Raw genomic sequence first — 16,309 nt, forward strand, 5'->3', positions numbered from 1 at the left:
ATTCGAGTTTACTGTGACTTCCAGGTTTCGCCTCACGATTCACTCAAATAGATGAATGAGCTCATCTGCGGAAGTTGAAGACACCCATCAACTGGAACTTTACGGTTTGATTATCTCATATTGAATCTCATGCGTCAGTGACTGCGTGAATGTTTGTGTGTAAGCATCTCTCTCCCTCTCCCTCTCTCTCTTTCTCTCTCTCTCTATATATAATATATAGATATGTGTCCATGTTGTGTGTATGCGCGTGTTTGTGTGAGTGTGTGAGCGTATATATGTATCTATTTTAACCATGCGTATCCTCACACATACTTATATGCATATAAATATGCATGTATGTACGTATATACATACATACATTTATATCTATATCTGTATGTTAATATATATGTGTAAATATATATAAATATATATATATATATATATATATATAAATGTATGTATATATATAGATATATATATGTATGTATGTACCCACGAATCCTGTATATATATATATATATATATATATATATATATATATATATATATATATATATATATATATATACAGAATTCGTGGGTACATACATACATATATATATATATACATATATATACATACATACATACATACATACATACATACATACATACATACATACATACATACATATAATATTTGAAATAATAGCATGAAATTCAATATCAAAAAAATTACTCACGAAGGTATCTATGTCTAAAATAGTTTTGTATTAAAAATATATGTAAATATATGAAACATGACAGTTTTAAAATTTGTTAATGAATGCATCTTACGGTTGTTTTACGAAAGTATTGTCATTATAATGGAATCCATTGTTGATACACATTGATAGATAATACTTCCGCTCGTCAGAGATGGAGAAGGTAAAGTTTTTAGAATAGATCGAATGTTGTTTTAACATTAGAAAAAATATGAGAAAGTATTTTTGAAAAACAGATTAAAATCTACAGGTTTGGATTTATGCAGGTCGACTTTGGAAATAAAATTTAAAGTTTGTGTCTATATCCTTGGTAAGTTCGTCTCAGTAATCCATGACTGGTTTTGATTTATGCAGATAAACTTTGGTAAGAAAATTTCGTGTTTGTATATATATATATCCTTGTTAAATTCATCTTGGTAATCCATGACAATTTTGTGTAATCAGTACTTTATCATGCATTCTATATTTGAGATGTAGAAGGTCGAATTTGGAGGTCAAAAATATATGAAGGGTACTAAAGTAAAGATCTACATAGCACAAATGGAATTAAATAAAGCTACAGGTTATACTAAAATAAGAAATAAAGATAACCTCAGCAATAAGAAATGTCACTCCATTAATACAAAATGAAGAAACATCTATAAAATACAACAACAAAAAAAGAAAAAGTGATGATAGACAAAGAAATAAATATAATAATAACAATAAACACTTTGCAAAAATACACAAATCTTCAAATCAATATATACATATAATAAGAGCAGAAAGAGAGATATTGTCCGGTATACACCTCCATTGTCAGTAAATGTTAAGGGCTTAGTAAACATGTTGTTAAATATAGTTTTAAAAAGGCTTTCCTGGTAATCATAAATATCATCACATATTTAACAGATCATCAGTTAAAATATCCTTCTCTAGAACACTATACATAGGATCTATTATTGCCAACTCTAATAGAAGAAAAATTAATGAATATAAAAATATAAAAATAGCTTTAGTAATAATAGCAATAACAATTCTAATAATGAAATAAACAGTAACACTAAGATTCCAGATAATGCTCAAAATACTAGAATACATAGCAATGATGTCAATAGAAGAAAATTCTAACAACCATATATTTGAAAATATACAATATGCTTTAGGTAATACAATGCCACAAACTAATAGTAGTAATAATTCACAAATAGTAAATATATCTAACTCCAAGACTACAGCAAATTCAATGATAACATTAAGCACCATAACAAATAATCATAATAATATTAAATATTATACCTCTGAACAGAAATATAAAAATAAAACTTTGCTCATGTAAAAATAAAGAATTATGCCCCTTCGAAGGTAAATGTAGAAGATTTAACATAATATACAAGTGCAGTTGCATTAATGGATAGTTTAAGTAATATGGTATTCATAGAGTTCTGTTAACTTTAAGCTAAGATTTTAGCACACATACATTCCTTTAAGCCTTACATAACTAGTAATAATAATTCATTAGCTACCTACATACATAAATTGTTACAAAATAAAGTTAACTATAGATTATATTGGTCAATAATAAATTCTGCTGCACCATTTACACATATTTGCTGTCTCTATACAAAGGAATCACTATATATTTTACTGTATAGTCTAAAGAACTTAATAAATTGTCAATCAGAATTGTTTTCAACATGTAGACATAAACTCTATAAAACTTTTAAATATTATAAAAGATGCAATAAAGATTTACATTAGTGTCTATTATTTATCATTTATAGTAACGATATCAAAACAAGGAAATAATTATAAATAGATTGGTAGATAAAGTAATTAAAAAATTTTTGACCATAAACATATTTACACGACATATATTATACATTAAACGATTGATAAATCAGTTTTCTTGGAATTTGAACCTGTACGCATTTAACCTGCAATAAATAGACTTTTCCAGTTGTAAAAAAAAATATAATTTAAAATTTAAATTGGTATCTTCCTGTTATACAAATTTGAGGAGGGATGGCTAAATCTTTAAAAAAAAAAGAACACGTTTTATTCAGACCTAAGCGGGTCAGAGGTGTCATCAGAATTATCGTCATCTGAGGAGGAGCTCGTGCGAGCTATAGAAGTAATGGACAGGTGCCTGAAGAAAAAGAGTTTCGCAGAGGTGACGGAGAGCCCTAAGAAAGATGCAAATCTGAAAAACTTAAGAAATTTTGAAAAAATGTTAAACAGAGACGGTGGTGACGTGAAATTGTCACCACCGCAGGACGTTATGAGAAACAGAAAAGAAAAGAAGAGAGTATATAATGTTTACTCAGTAAAAGAAAAGTGAACCTACGGATGTGATAGAAAAGGTATTGAGGCCAATCTGGCAAGATATAAAATATCTTGCCAGAGGAAGCCGATATGGCACTGTCGATGTATACTTTAAAAACAAGGAAAAGGCGAGGAAGAACTCGGCAAACCCATTGATGACGGAAGGGAAGAACTTTCAGGGTCGCTATCATTATAAATTCAGTAAATTTTCTAAATGACCCCATCCGCATATTAAATGTCAAATCATTCGATTTAATTGTATTGTCTTTATCTATGTATATCCTTCATGGAAAATGAAAAATAATTCTACATCTCAAATATGGAATGCAGGATAGGGTACTGTTTACACAAAATTATCATGGATCACCATGATGAATTTAACAAGGATATATATATATATATATATATATATATACAAACTCGAAATTTTCTTACCAAAGTCTATCAGCATAAATCAAAAATATTCATGGATTACTGAGACAAACTTACCAAGGATATAGACACAAATTTTAAATTTTATTACTAAAGTCGACCTGCATAAATCCAAACCTGTAAATTTTAATCTGTTTTTCAAAAATACTTTCTCATATTTTTTCTAATGTTGAAACAACATTCGATCTATTCTAAAAACTTTATCTTCTCCATCTCTGACGAACGAAAGTATTATCTATCAATGTGTATCAACAATGGATTCCATTATAATGACAATACTTTCGTAAAACAACCGTAAGATGCATTAATTAACAAATTTTAAAGCTGTCCTATTTCATATATTTACATATATTTTTAATACAAAACTATTTTAGACATAGATATCTTGGTGAGTAATTTTTTTGATATTGAATTTCATGCTATTATTTCAAATATTGTAGTAATGTCTAAATACTTTATAATAATATTAATATTTTTGACATTTTATACAAAGAGCACTCATTATAAATTCAGTGTATAATATTCTAACAGAATATATTTAATTAATAAATCATACATACATACATATACACACTCAAGCACATATACTGTAAATTCACTGCAATAAAGGAAACTATGCAATGACCACTATTCATACCTTACCAGAGATATAATAAGAAGAATATATGTATGTATGTTTGCAAATAGATATATATATATATATATGTGTGTGTGTGTATGTGTGTATGTATGTGTGTGTGTGTGTATGTATGTGTGTGTGTATGTATGTGTGTGTGTGTGTGTGTATGTATGTGTGTGTGTGTATGTATGTATGTGTGTGTATGTATATATATGTGTCAGTAGCTTTAAAAGATGTAAATGGAAGAAGTACGTCGTTCGCCACCCGCCTACAGATATATTTATGTATAGATGTATGTATGTACATATATATGTGTGTTGGTGTGTTTGTGTGTATAAATGTTTATGAATATATGTATTTGTGTATAAGTATATTAGTGTGTGTGTATCTTTCTGTTTGACGAACGGTGTGGGTATTTTTCGTCCCCGTAACCTAATGGCTCAATACTGAGAATGAAAATGAGACAGTAGGTACCAGGGTTTTAAATAAAATAAGCATTGGAGGAGGGGTTTTTTCGACTAAATCCTCAAATGACTTAAACAAGTAAGCGGTAAGTCATATAAATATGTATAAAATTTCCCCAAACAAAATGCAACCTAGTTTAATTAAAATAAAAATGCTTAAAACAGAGCACAGGTTAGAATTAACTATTAACTAATAATTCATTGTTTAGATGTGTGACATATTTAGTCCAGATGAAAGGCGTCTGAGAAGCTAAATATCATTTGCGTAGAAATATTAAGCCACTGGTGTATCTGTTCTTTACGGTTGCTCGCGCGTGTAGCGAGAACTGGATCGAAATGCTGAATAAACATTTCACTTGAACATTCATCAAATCTTTCAAGTACTTCACCACCACTCAACCGTCGTACATTATTGTACATTAGTAAACATTTGTACAGTGTAAGCTAATTCAGCTTCATTTAAAAGTAAATTAAATTCTCTTTTACGAAAAGCATTGGCAGCCATCAAATTGACTAGAATACTTCCTGATGTACAATGGAATGAAAAGAAAGATATGATTCACTACAGCTGCAAATTGCGTTACAATACTTACATTTAGACCTACCATAACATGGACGCCATCAGTCTTAACCGAAGCTATTTTTGACAAATCTATTTAGCTTTCAGAAAACATTTTAGCAACAGTGTCGCTTAAATCTTTTCTTAGCGTGTTTTGAGGCGAATTTACTGATTTAACTCCTCATGAATAGAATCACGGTGAAAATACTCCAATATAATAGCTAATCGAGCTGATGAATAAATATCATTGATTAAGACCGAGAAACAAACTGCAGGTAATTAAATGTTGTTGAACTTAATTTTCTGACTGCGTTCATTTTCATAACTGTCTTTTAACGAAATTTCTGCTTATTCATTCATACACATTCTAAAAGCGTCCTTATTGTAGAGATCATCAGAATAAAAATAACGTAAGCTTTGTTGATAAACTCACCATCACTTTGTTATTTTCCATGATCAACAATAGTATGTAAAGCACGAGAACTTGCAGCAACAAAACGGAAAGACCCTACTAAATATGTCATTAATTTATATTAACTAGGAAGTATTTCCGTATTATCTATTTGGGATATATATTCTTTGCGATCTTCGACTATTTTTCGAGTGTCGACTGGTAATTCGCATCAACATGTCGTTTACAACTCTAAGTTCTCAAATAGGCCCTCCACACAATTTACAACGCTTTATTACTCGTATCAATAACGCCATTTTCAGCTCATCAGTCTTACAATTTTCATCCTCAACTTTTCCGTGAAATATAAAATTTTAGCAGTTGATGTCATTTTGGTTGGTTTCAAATAACTAACTGAAACGAAAGAAGGAAAGAATTGAAAAGGTAACTTAATATCATTACATTGTCCTTTCAATTTAGCCTGCACGAGCGGTCAAATATAACTTGCTAATACGATGAAATAATTTAGAATTATCTGACAATCACAAATTTCTTGCAGCTGGTCTACGTATCCGCTAGTACCCTAACACCTGCATTCGAAATACGGTTATAGAAGAGTAGGTGTGAAAATATTCTCGAGATGACGAGTTATCGATGATAATCAATCGAGCAACCTATTTCATACGACTTTAAGGCTAGAGACTATGAACAACTTCGATAAAGCTTTGGACTGACAGTTCTGGAGGAGTATTGACAGCTTGCAGTCAATACTCGGGTAAAATAACGCCATGAATCAGACCAGTTCGGTATGCGCAGAGACGTAAAACCGTTCTCCGCACACTTGTTTAATAATTGAGTACTGTCGATTTATAAGAAACGTACGTCGAACCTTAGTTTTATTGAAGAGGACGAACCTGTTTTTCAGCCGAATCCATCGTGATGTTCGCTACATCACCTTACATTGGTTGGGTAAGGCAGGTAGCTTTTGTCTCTCTAGCGCTTATGCTCAAAGACATTGTATGGTGTAAAATACTAAAAAGAATGAAACCAGAGACTTTCTTTTTCGGTCAAACCCATATCAATTTCTTCGAGTTCGACTTAGAGTGAGATTCTGCCCTCCAGTAACTTTGTTGTAAGCTGGGTGTGATTCATGGGAATAGGCTAATATTCATTACTGTTTACCCTAATTTGAATTCTTTCATTTTTTTAATATCTTTGTGTTCTATATGTTTTCGTTTTTTCAAATTCATTCCACATAAACTACTGCTAAGAAATCATCATCACCATCATCATCACCATCACCATCGTTACTGTCATCACCATAATCATAATCATCAGCAAGAGTATTATAATTATTATTATTATACGTTTGACTTTTGCATTTCATTGGTACAAGTTGACTCCAAGTCTCACCCAGAGACCTCAAGAGACAACAAGTTAGAAGTTCATGTTGGTGTTATGCCTAGGGTGTCATATATTTGGTTTTGCACTTAGTACTGTTCTAGAGAATGTTTAAGAAAACATAAGAAAATGATGTGCTTGTTTTAAAATTTGAGATTATATAGTATTTTACGTAGGATATGGGCAATTACCATGAGAACTATCTTTTGAATTTCTACCATTTGGGGGTTTCTTTGTATCTGAGCTAAGTAGCAATCAGCCACTTTTGCTATCATTCCTAGGACACCTATGACAACAGGTATTGTTTTGCCAATTTCTATTTCAAGATCTTTATACGTGTTCAATTTTTGAGGATCTTGACAGACATTTATGTCGATTGGGACAGTCATATCAATTAGGAGGCATGATTTTTGTCTGAAGTCTTTCAATATAATGTCCGGCCTGTTCGCATCTATCTTTCTGTCAGTTTGAATGGTGAAGTTCCAGAGGAATGAGATGTGATCATTTGTAAGCACTGGAGGTGGTTCGTGTTCCTACCAGTTTTTATCATGGGGCAAGTCCATGTTTTTGCAAATTACCCAATGAATATATCGTGCTGCACTATCATGCTTGTTGAAATAATCTGTAGATGCAAGAAGACTGCACATGGAGTCATCGTCTGTACCTATCTAGGAGTAATGGGAGAAAAGAAATGATGCAAGTAGAACTGTGCTATAAGACCTCCGCAATAACAATGAACAGGTACTTATCTAGTTCAGAGGACTGGATGGTGCGACTGGTGTGCAAAAACGAAAGCAGCAAAATACCCCATTCTATTGTAAAGGAAGCTTGCAACATCGCAAGGGAACTTGGCATTAACCTTGAAATAGTTGAAGTACCTGAAATCACTGTCATAAGAGAAGCAAAACCGATCAAGCAAAATGCAAAAATGAACGGGCAGAAACAAATTAAGGAGAAATGGAGCCAGAAAACTTTGCATGGACAGTATATACTTCGAAGTCGAAATGCTGATGTATATCAAGCAACAACCCATCAGTAGCTAAGACGTTCAGGACTTAAAGTAGAGACTGAAGGTTTCATATTGGCGGCACAATATCAAAGCTTTCTCACAAAAAACTACAAGACGTTCTTCAAAATGGTTCTGACGCTAAATGCAGATTCTGCGATACATTTGACGAAACAATTGACCATTTCGTCTCGGGATGTTCTGTGCTGACACCAAACGAATACGAAATTTGACACGATAGGGGAGGACAGAATTTACATTGGAAAATATGAAAACTCTACAAAATCAATATTCCTGCTTACCGGTATGAACATTATCCTAAGCCAGTCGCTATACTCTGGGATTTCCTAGTCAACACTGACAGAACGAATCAGGCTAATCGACCAGACATAGTTATCAAAGACATGGAAGAAAATGATTTTAGATTAATTGATGTAAGTGATCCCACTGAGAAAAATATATCTGTAAAGGAATTTGACAAAGTAAATATAAGGATCTAGAAATTGAACTACAAAAGATGTGGCATCTTAAAACGAGAACTAATCCTCTTATTGTAGGTGCCCTAGGTATAAGAAAGGGGTGTCAGAAACATCTACATAAGATCCCAGGAGAACCATGTCCCAGAGAAATCCAAAAGATTGTGCTGACAAGTACTGACCATAACGTTAGAAAAACCTATCCATTTAAATGTTTGTGTTGTATTACATGAAGGTTTTTCGCTACATTCCCTGCCACTATCCCTCCCCAAGCTTTCAGTCATACTGGTGAAGATGCCGACGATCGCTTTGTTCAAAGCCTCCCTGGACCTCAAGTGGCCTGAACTCTTTACATGAACACCAACCTGTACTTAACTCCATGTCCCCCTACATGGCCTTGCTATTTGCTTTTGAGCCAAATTAACTAACTAACTAACTAACTAACTGTAGCCTCTCTTATCCTTCACTCACCCCAGGACGCTGCGTGTGTCTCGATAAGTGACTGTAACAAACATGCAGATTACAAGTAAAAGATAATGATGATAATAGCTAGCTGAATAATTCGCGGAAAATATAAAAAATGTAAGCATTTCTAAATTGTGTTCTGGTGCCATGAGATATGTTTCTATAGTGTGACAGTTAAAGGCGGCTAGCTCGCAGAATCGTTAGCACATCGGGCGGCTGCCTTTACGTCCTGAGATTAAATTCTGCCGAGGTCGACTTTGTCTTCCATCATTTCGGGGTCTATAAATTAAGTATCAGTTGCGTAACGTGGTCGGTCTAATTGACAGGCCCTCTCTCTCCACAAAAATTTCAGGACTTCTGCTTATAGTAGAAAAGTATTTTGCAACAGTTACGGAATATAGAAAGAAGGGTAAAACCGATTACTATATAATCCAACCAAAATATCTCAATTACGCCAAAATAAACAATTACTATTTAGCCTTGAAATACATCGTACATATTCAAAGAACCTTCTTTGCTTAGTGGTACGGAACGCTTTTCTCGTATTCTTTTATTCTGTTACTTGTTTCAGTCATTTGACGGTGGCCATGCTACAGCACTACCCTTTAGTCGAAGAAATTAACCCCTGGACTTATTCCCAGTAAGCCTGGTGCTTGTTTTATCAGTTCCTTCTGCTGAACAGCTAAGTTACAGGAATGCAAACACACCAATATCGGTTTTCAAGCAATGGTGGTTTGGGGTACAAACACAGACACATAGAGGAAATAAAAATATATAAGAGAAATAGTAACTTATACTTCTGACTTCAAGAAAACTAAAACTGGAACTTCTGAGCGCTGTACCTTGAAAAACAGCAGCAAAAAGTGAAAATCCTGTTCATTTTAGTACTACAGGTTGATACTGTTAGGAGACTAGGTGTTTGTTTATCTATTTGTGATACTTAGCCGGAAAATATTTCCTTTGCTATCTCCAGAATTTAGGCTGATGGTGCTCTAAAAAAGCATTCAATCGAGAATAGCTAGTTTTTGTTTTGGTATACGGTTCAGGATGTTACGGGATATGACAGCAACACCATTCCAGATGTGGGAGTTGCAATCCATTGCTGCTAAGGTGCTCTGGAAACAGGGATTTGTTCTTTTCTTTTTTGATATTGCTGTTGCCCTCCATTCACTTTGCTTTTCTTATTTTCACCTGTCTTTCAGTTACTTTCAAATTTCAACTCTGTGTGTTTCGCATCAACATATATAATAACTTGGATCTCTGTTCTTCTACCATCAATTTCACGCTTTTTCTTTCGGTGCCTTTCACTAGGCACAGTTCTGGCTTTGCTCTTTGACCTTCCAGGATCATTAAAACTTGTCAGTTCATTTTGAATTCCCTTGCTTTGACTACTACCCTGTATTGCTGCAGAAACTTCACTACAAACCATAAGTCTACGCCATGCCCCGTTGTTCCATGTACTAGGGCACAAATGCATAGTCAGAAATATGTCTAACGATTGCAGCTTGTGTTTCGGCAGCGTTTTCAGTTTTAATAGTACAGCAGATAGTACCATAGCTTTCTTCGCTCTCAGTCGAGATAATTTCTAACAATATGTCTTGGAGGGCTTTTTGTACTACTTGACGTAAAGAGAAATTTATTCCTCTTCCATCTTCTTGGAAATAGTAAAATATGAGTTTTATCTTTGCTATCTTCGGGATTATCTCCTCTGGCAAACAATTCCTATTTGATTTCATGACATTCTCCCACGTACATTTGTTGCACTTAAATTACTTGTCAGTTCATGTAAGAGTGAATGATGGTTTGTTTTCGCAAAGTTGCTATACGAATGAATCGTAGCGTTTGGAAGACTTCATAATGTTGCTTTTATTGTTTTTACTGTTGTTAATTTTGTCTTCCGAATTATTTGAGTATTTGAGAGACTTTCTTCTATTAAATCTTCACTAAAATTTTCATTTTCTTCTTTCCCCTGTATATTTAGCGTTTTTTTTGATTTTGGATGATATTTTTAGCCATTCTATTGCCTTGTGGTGTTGCATAGTTATATATGGTAGTTAATTTAATAGAAAAATCTGATATGTTTATAAATAAAATGTCAAAAGTTTGTAAAACAAACAACTTTTTTTCTGGTGTCTCCCCACTCCCCACATTCTGTATCAAGTACAGCTCTTGCTCAATTATATTTCTTTTCTCAAGTCCGCAATTAATAAACATAATAATAATAATAATGATAATAATAATAATAATAATAATAATAATAATAATAATAATAATAATAAAATAATAATAATAACAAAATAATAATAATAATAAAATAATAATAATAACAAAATAATAATAATAATAATAATAATAATAATAATAATAATAATAATAATAATAATAATAATAATAATAATAATAGCAAAATAATAATAATAACAAAATAATAATAATAATGGCGGTGCCCTAGCATGGCCACAGCGTGTGAGCTGAAACTAAATAAAATTAAAAAATAAATAATAATAATAATAATAATAATAATAATAACACTGGTAATTGCGCAACCTGATAATCGCTACCTCATATGAGTGACAATGAATAAACAAAATATTGTGAATAACGGTGGTAATGAAACAGAAGCCATTGATGGTGACAGCGTTGCACCCGGCAGGCACAGAGATTCTGGTCCGGCTCCAGCTTGTCGATATTCAGAAAGGGACCGCCACACACGGCATAAATGGAGCAAGCAAATTAATGCTGTGGTCATGGAGTGTTACTACCTGAGCAACACGGTTGTTGAAAATGGTGCACAAATTAGGGGTTACCGACAACGTACGTATGATCATTTGAGAGAAAAGGGATTGTTTCAACTCACGGAGCAGAGACTATGTGATCAAGCTAGAGCAATAAGAAAAAATCGTAGAGGTCGAAAAGAAAAAAAGAAAATAAGAAAAAAGTAGAGGTCGAAGCTATCAAAAGACGGGACTTGTAAAATAGCAGCAAAGATAACGATGAAAATACAGTTCTTACTAATAAATGTAATCTCATAGCACAGGAAAGGAGCAGTGGTAGTTTAATTGATGAGAGACATATATATGATCTAAAAGACGACAATATAATTAATGGTGACATGACAGATAAAGAAAAGGCAATCAACGACAGAATAAAGGCAAGACTACAGGAGAACGATAGCGACATTATTAACAACCTTAAAAGGTTGACCGGTGAAAGCTAAACCAAGAAACGAAAAATGTCAATGATATTCTGAAATACACCAGAACAAACAACATAACCCAAACAAATAACTTGATCAAGGTAGCAAGTATTGTTGTAACAGAAAATGTGGGTGCTGATGTCAAGAAAAAGAAATACAATGGGAGTGACAAAAGAAAGAACCCATGATGGGAAAGAAAAATACAGGCATGGTTAGATATACTCTCGAAGGAAATTTCTGTGTTAGACCGAGAAGAGAAAGGGAAGCTTAAAAGCGAACAAAAATACAAGGCCCTGAAAAGGAAGTATAACATTGAAAGTAAGGGCCTGAAAATGGTAATGGAGGAAATGAAGCGGCGCTCCGTTGCAAAGAAAACAAAGATAGTAAAATACGACCAAAAAATGAAGGTTTACCATCAGAATAGGTTATTCAGAGCTTAGACAGAAAGACAAGGAAGTTGCTAACTACATATGAGACACTCCACCCAAAAAGTAATACAGACAGACAACATGTACCAAGAAAAAGAGAAGGAAGAGGACTTATTGGATGCGAACACAGCATTAGAGCAGAAGAAAACAACATAGAATGGTATGTAAAAAAATGCCACAGAACCGCTATTATTAGAAGTAGGAAGGTAAGGCTTGTGTAGGATGAAAGATTGCAAAGATAAAGCACTGTACAAGCCATTGAAAATGAATGAAACTGAAAATAGGTGGGTCAAGAAAAGAATGCATGGACAATTTCATAGGGATGTTGAAGATAAGACAGACAGATAAAAGATGGCTGTGGATGACTAAAAGTGATTTAAAACCGGAAACGGAGGCTCTAATCTGTGCTGCCCAAGAGCAAGCACTAAGAATAAACTACATCAAATACAGAGTAGACAACACATCAGAAAGTGATAAGCGCAGAATTTGAGGACAAAATGGTGAAACCGTATGGCATATTACCATCCAATGTACGCCACTAGCCCAGAAGGAATATAAGAGTCGCCACGACAGTATAGCAAGACTTGTCTAATGGACACTTTGCAACAAGTATAGACTTCACAGAGAAAAAATTGGTACAACCACAAACCCGAAGGCATCACCGAAAATGATAATGCAAAGATCCTGTTGGATTTTATGATTTAGTGCGACCATGAGATAGAGAATACAAAGTCAGACATAGTCTTAATTGAGAAAGAAACCAAATTATGCTGGATCATAGATATAGCATGCCCAGCTGACAACAAGGTATGCGATAAGGAAGAAAGAAAAATCGACAGATATGATAGGTTAGCTTGGGAGGCAAAGAAATTGTGATTAATGAAAAAAGTGGTAGTGGTACCAATAATTGTCGGCGCCCTGGGAACAGTGAGTAAATATCTCGAGAAGTACATGGAACAAATATGGTCGGCAATAAGGGTAGAGCACTTGCAGAAAACATCACTGCTTGGAACCGCTTGAATACTCCGGAAGGTGCTCGAAAAATAAGGGGTGTTACTTTAGTTCACTGGTAGTGAACAGCTGACACCGTAGTACATCTCCTGCGTTAGAAGCTGTACAAAGGCAATAATAATAATAATAATAATAATAATAATAATAATAATGATAAATGTTCTGATGGAGTACAAGGCACTGGCTCTTATGGCTTCTGATCTTAACTGATTGGAAGTATTGTCACGTATATTGTCTCTTCTTGGTATAAAAGATGAGCTACCGCAAATATTCTGCTCAGAACCACAGATTTACTATCGGTTGTTTAACCTTAACCAGTCGATCATGTCTCTTATTGGCTAGCGATATGTGTATCTCTGATCACGAGCAGAAGTAGTGGCGGAGCATCATAACCATGTGTTGAGAGGAATTCTTTGGGGTTTGAATAATTTACCTCATGAAACATGGGTGTTTCACTCGTCATCCTTAAAACAAACCTTATTCATGGACCTTTTGAGCGGGATAGGCCACTTGACCTGAAGGTCTCCACCTGCAAGGTCATGCGCCGTTTACCTTGATATGATATCACATTGTCGTGCACATATGGTTGTGAGGCATATGCCTGGTGTACCCTTATCAGACGAGTAGTCATGATGTGTATATTGGTCTTTGTATATTTGCACCCCACTGTCACTTTTCTGCTCTTTCACTCAATATTAATTTTGCTGCCTACTACAATTTTTTTAGCTGCTTATTTTTCTTGAATATATTTCCGTTTAGTATTTGTAGAAAAAAAATAGATTGAAAGAAAACCAGAAAAAGAACAACAACTGAAAAACATAGAAGACAGCTGCAAATGAAAAAAATGTTTTAAACACTTCTTAAAGCAAAATCAAAGCAAATAAAATATTTTAGAATAGACAAAATTTTTTAAAGTTGAAATATACAACAAAGATACTAATATAAAACTATAAATTTTAGATGAAATATATATGCGCGCTCACATGTGTGTGTGTGTGTGTGTGTGTGTGTGTGTGTGTGTGTGTGTGTGTGTGTGCATATGTGTGTGTTAGCGTGTGTTTGTATTTTAACCTATGAGACTCACAAAAAGTTGTTTTGCTTCGTCTGAGAAACACGTCAACGTCTCAAAAATAGCTTCTCCTTATATAAAAGGATAAAATGCATTCGTATTAATAATCATGGTGATGATGATGCAAGAAGGAAAAACAGTGGATTTCAATGGGGAAGGGTAGATAACTTGGTATATAGATAGGTGGTTGCGGATGAAAAGATACTAACGGACAGAAAAAAAGAGATAAAAAGAATAGCAAAAATAAAATGAGTTTTAATAAAACATATTAACTTACAGTAATACAATTCATTGAGAATTTTTGCGTGTATGCATGCATGTATGAATGTTTCTAGTTTATATATATATATATATATATATATATATATATATATATGTATATATATTGTATATACATCCACATATATATATATTATATACATATATATACTCACACACGCACGTAGACAATATGTGTGTGTGTATACATACATGCATATATATATATATTTATAAACGCGACTACAAGCATACATACACAATAACAAATGTACACTTACACTCGTATGTCTGTATGTGCGAGTGCTTTTGCGTGTGTGTGTGCGTGCGCGTTTGCGTATGTGTGTGTGTGTGTGTATGTGTGTATGTACTTGTATTATGTATACACTGGTTTGATTGAACAAACAGTAGAGAGAGATTTTGATAAGTGGGAATATATGCATGTTATTATTTTCACTCAGCAAAAGTTACAAAGTAATTCAAGGATAGCAAGTTTCGTATACGGCACTTGTCAAAGCTTGATAAGTGTCATGTACGAACTTCTTGTCCATCGATTCATTTCATAACTCATACCGATTAAAAATAATGAGATATTCACACACACACACACACGCACACACACACACACATACTCATACATATATAGACGGAGGGGTGATTGTGTAGGAAGAAGCTTGCTTCCCAACAACTTGTTTTCGGGATCTGTTTCACTGTGTGGTACCTTGGGCAGGTGTCTTCTACTTTTGCATCGGGCCAGACGGAAACTAAACGAAGCTCGACGTGTATGTGTGTGCGTTCATGCGTGTTTGATGTGTGTGTGTGTGTGTGTGTGTGTGTGTGTGTGTCAGTGTTTGTTTCACCATCATCACTTGACAATCCGTGCTGGTGTGATTACGTCCCCGAATTCTAGCGGCTCCGCAAAAAGACACCGATAGAGTAAGTACTAGACTGAAAAATAAGTCCTGAGGTCGAATTGTTCGACAAAAGCACTTTCTTATCAATGCTGAAACAAGTAAAAGAATAAAAGAATATGTGTGTGTGTGTGTATGTGTATGTGTGTGTGTGTGTGTGTGTGTGTGTGTGTGTGTGTGTGTGTGTGTATAAATATTCGAAATGTATAGTATTAAATATCCATCATGGCTGATCTTACCAATCTGTTTCGCGTAAAGAATACAATGTAGTGTTACGTAACAAACCGATTATATAACTCGTCAACATACGAGGGGTGTATGAAAAGTCTTGAGCCTCAGAAAAACAAAGCATAGTGCAAGACTTCTGATGATTTATTTCTCAACATAGTCCCCCTCGATGGCTGGACACTTTCTCCAGCAGTGCTGAAGCGCCATTATCCCGGCGTACAGGAACTCTTTTGTTTGAGACTCCGACAAACTTCCTATAGCGTCTATGACGTCATTGTCACTGGCAAAATGGCAACCAGCCAGGGATTTTTTTCATTTTGGGGAATAGATGAAAGTCAGAGAGGGCTAAGTCTGGCGAATAAGGCA

The 16,309-nt window shown here is 34.0% G+C and overlaps 1 long non-coding RNA gene across 1 annotated transcript; it reads right to left on the reverse strand.

Annotated features, from left to right (window-relative positions):
- Nucleotides 1-4,021: 4,021 nt before the first annotated feature.
- LOC118763551 lies at nt 4,022-16,150 on the reverse strand. The gene is made up of 4 exons (XR_004999309.1): nt 16,021-16,150; nt 10,095-10,100; nt 9,352-9,359; nt 4,022-4,034 (listed from the first exon to the last, which is right to left on the reverse strand). It is a non-coding gene; the product is annotated as an uncharacterized LOC118763551 (long non-coding RNA).
- Nucleotides 16,151-16,309: the final 159 nt, after the last annotated feature.

The sequence above is a fragment of the Octopus sinensis genome, linkage group LG5 (genome assembly GCF_006345805.1).
Source record: "Octopus sinensis linkage group LG5, ASM634580v1, whole genome shotgun sequence".
Classification (NCBI taxonomy): Eukaryota; Metazoa; Mollusca; class Cephalopoda; order Octopoda; family Octopodidae; genus Octopus; species Octopus sinensis.